The sequence below is a fragment of the Etheostoma spectabile genome, unplaced genomic scaffold (genome assembly GCF_008692095.1).
Source record: "Etheostoma spectabile isolate EspeVRDwgs_2016 unplaced genomic scaffold, UIUC_Espe_1.0 scaffold00569343, whole genome shotgun sequence".
Lineage (NCBI taxonomy): Eukaryota > Metazoa > Chordata > Actinopteri > Perciformes > Percidae > Etheostoma > Etheostoma spectabile.
Genome location: NW_022605075.1, coordinates 17237 through 21173, shown reverse-complemented (window position 1 = coordinate 21173; position 3937 = coordinate 17237). Strand labels below are relative to the sequence as shown.

The following is a 3937-nucleotide window of genomic DNA, read 5'->3' as shown; positions in this document are numbered from 1 at the left end:
TGGATGACAGCATTGGTCCAGTTGCTGGTTTGATCATGAAGTCACCGATTTGTCTGTTCAATAGATTTGTGTGTATAGGAAATGCACTGTTAGACTTTTTATTGTATTTTTGCGGTAACTTACTGGCAACGTGTTGCCAGTAAGTTACTGTAACTACGCGATTACAGTATCATAACTGTAATTGCTTTTTACAGTATAAAAACCCTTACAGTAACTTACTGGCAACACGTTGCCAGTAAGTTACTGTAACTCCCCGATTACAGTAAGTTACTGGCAACACGTTGCCAGTAAGTTACTGTAACTACCCGATTACAGTATCATAACCGTAAATGTTTTTTACAGTATAATACCCTTACTGTAACTTAGTTTTACAGTATTAGAATACCCTTACTGTAACTTAGTTTTACAGTATAATACTCTTACTGTACCTTAGTTTTACAGTAGTAAAAATACCTTTACTGTACCTTAGTTTTACAGTAGAAAAAGTACCCTTACTGTAACTTAGTTTTACTGTATAATACCCTTACAGTAATCATATTATAATTACAATTTGCTAAATAATACTGAAATTGTCTTGCTGTATTATAGTTTTATTGTAATTGTGGTTCACAATGTTTTACACTATTTGGCATTGGCTGTACAAGCAATTTTAAATATTTTACATAAATTCTATTGAATTTAATAAATTCCAAATAAGTGACTTTAGCCCATGTACAAAAGTAATACATTTTTATTTTCAGGTAAAAACATCAGGAACAAGATATTTTTTAACTCTGAAAGTGCAAAAGAACAGAAAGTTGACATACAAGTGATACTAAAACGATGTCTAAATATGCGCCAAAACACTGGGCAGCATTCAGAGGTGAATACATGTCTGAACAATGTAGTTACCATTTGAATTGACTCTCAAAACGAATTGAACATTTTAAATCCTGAAGAAAACTAAATAACCTGTATTTGCAAATGTATACAAAATGTGGTGTGGTTGTTACCACAAAGCTGAAGTTGTTGGCTTTGGAAGGAGGAACAGTCTGCTTAGAAGGATTTGTGGAGGCCGGACCCATAGTACTGTTGCTTGCTGATCCACATCTTCTGGAAGGCGGACAGAGAGGCCAAGATGGAGCCTCCAATCCAGAGATGCTCTGGTGAGGTGGTCCATACTGGACTGTGTGTGAAGCAGAGAAATGGTCATGAGTATATCTCATCTAAACTGTTAACAGACTTACAACTTGTGCAAAAACAGAATATGACAGTATACAAAATAAGTCACCAGTAGTGAAGTCCCCAGATAATTCAAAGGTTCTTTCTACTTTCTTTTGCTGTCTGTCGATGGGTTTGGTGATGATGACTTTGGAGCCGTTTCACAAAACTGATCTAACTAAGGATCTTCCTCTTTAAGTAAAAGGTTAATCTCTGTTAGGATCCTTTCCAAAGGGTGTCAGAAACTTAAAATAATATGTTGACACCATCAGTGGCAAAAACAGAACTTTTAGTGGACGAAATTGACGACGCACATTTGCCCTATATGATTACATTAGAACCCGGTTTGAAAGCTGCAGGTCACAGTGTTCTCGCTCAGTACTGGACCAACTTCAAAGATTGTTATTCTTATCAGTCACTTATACAAAAAAAACATAAGAAAACTTTAACTAAAATTAAAACAACACTTTGTAGCTTTTGCTGCATAACTGTGACCTCTGCTTACACAAGTGGTAAATACAAGATGATTTAGTTGTGTCATTGTTGGAGCAGGAAGGGTACGTAGCCGCACCACTTCATCGTACTGTGTAATCATTTTTCTGATGTTAACTATTTTACATCACACAAGAAAATGCTTACCTAGTTTGATGTCATCCACTCAAATTCGGTGAGCCGTTGGAGGAAGGTGGTGACTCTGGAGCTGATGCTCATCACCTTTCTTTGGACGACTCTTCCCGTCTTGTAGCTTGTACCCACAGTAGCAGTGCACTTGGTGCCCTAATCTTGGTTGATCCTTAAGAAGAATCTTAAAAGAAAAACAGGTTTAAGATTTTCATAATCAAGAGCAGTCATCTTTAAATACAGCCCTTTATTCACACACACACACACACACACACACACACACACACCACACACACACACACACACACACACACACACACAACACACTCACACACACACGTATGTGGTTGTGGTTCCTGTTTAAAGGAAGTGGGACATTGCTCATTTCCACAAGAAAACCTATAGTTTGCCGTTAGTGATGTTTTTCACATGTCTACAGAATATTTCTAATTCTTGAGTACACAGGTTGCAAAACGTATACCTGTACATACTTTTTGTTGTATGAGGATAGATTGTTGAAAGGGATCACGTGCTCCTGTGGGTCATGGGGTCAAGCCTTCTTCCAGCTTTCTTCTTCCTCCCATCTCTCTCAGTTGTTCCAGTCACTGGTTGTTGTTCTACATTTGAAATGATGAAAAATTATTTTTTAAAGTGCATGCATGGGGTTATAAATACAATTACAACAAGATAAAAAAATGCATGCATTAGTATGCAGGTAACCAGTATAATGTAGGTAACTCTTATATTGTTAGAATAACACAGAATGTTATGTGATGTATTAAAAATCACTATGTCATTATAAAGAGTCCTTAAATAATTTGTTTAACAATCTGTCAAATTTAAGTTCAAGGGGCTTGGAAAATACATACTTTTCTTTTCCACCATAAACCATGGTAGAAAGCAATAATACTACTGCAAAGTAAGGCACTGAGGCAAATCTTTGCTGGACATCACGATGGTTTTAAGTGGCCAAACCCTGAAGCTAAGGCAAAAAACTACTCTCCATAAATGCTGGAGGCACTGAATTTGCCACCAAAACTAGAGCTTAATGTGGTTAACGATGAATTAAATTTACCACACGTCTTTTTTAGCTAAAAAACTACACAATATAGCTGTAATAAGTTGTGCTTAATCATTCTAAAACACTGACAAACCAACCAACAGAATTGGGAGTTTAACGTTAGCATTAACCGGAGGTAATGTTAGCCAAAATACGGCAACAGCAAGCTCATAAGCTAGCAGAACCGACCTTAAACTCCCAGAATATGGGTTACATTGTATTTCAGACAATGGTGTGACAAATAAAAAAGATGTGCCGAACAGCGAATGTAAAACGAGTAGTGTTAGCTTTACCGAACGTCGTAATTAGAGCTAGCTAATCCTCACCATGGGAAAATGTTAGGTTGGAGCGCGTCTGGTTTTCCTTCGGGGGGGAAGCTAGTTAACAGCTTGCTCTAGCCCAGCTATGACACAGGTCGGTAACCTAACGTCGCCGCTTGCGAAGGCTATCAGCAGAGATTTTAATGTCACAGAATTAGCAAAGATTGATCTTACCTTAAGCTGCTCCAGCTCTCTCTGAGTAGAGTGTGTGACCGGACTCTGCTGCGCACGGACCAAAGCGGTACTCCTTTGATGTCTCGAGCCGCTACTTCTTTCAACACCTTTGAAGTATCTACCCGCTATTCTTTTGAAGTCGTGAGGTCATATCACAAAATTTAAATTACCTTCACAGCTAAAAGCATAATAAATGTAAATGTAAATGTAAAATATCTTTATAAAATGAAATAATTTAATTGTATAGAGATATTTTATTTTTCCATTTAATTTCTATGCTTCTTTAACATTAACTAAATATTTTATTGAAGTCTGTCTTATTTAACTACAGTATCACTACTGCTGTTGTTTTACAACAGACTACCGCATATTCAAAAAATACAGTAAATCACTGTAAATCAAATGTCACTACCCATAATGCAATGCATATTACAGTAATGAACCGGAAAAGAAAATTACAATATTTTACTGGGCATTTTGTGGTAAGTAACTGTAGAAATACAGTAGAGTTTAACAGTGTACCGCAAATTCAAAATATACAGTAAAGCACTGTAAATGAAAT

At 36.6% G+C, this 3937-nt stretch overlaps 1 long non-coding RNA gene across 1 annotated transcript; it reads right to left on the bottom strand.

The window, feature by feature from the left end:
• Positions 1–776: 776 nt before the first annotated feature.
• LOC116684828 (uncharacterized) lies at positions 777–3692 on the bottom strand. The gene is made up of 4 exons (XR_004330852.1): positions 3376–3692; positions 2313–2438; positions 1840–2005; positions 777–1165 (listed from the first exon to the last, which is right to left on the bottom strand). It is a non-coding gene; the product is annotated as an uncharacterized LOC116684828 (long non-coding RNA).
• Positions 3693–3937: the final 245 nt, after the last annotated feature.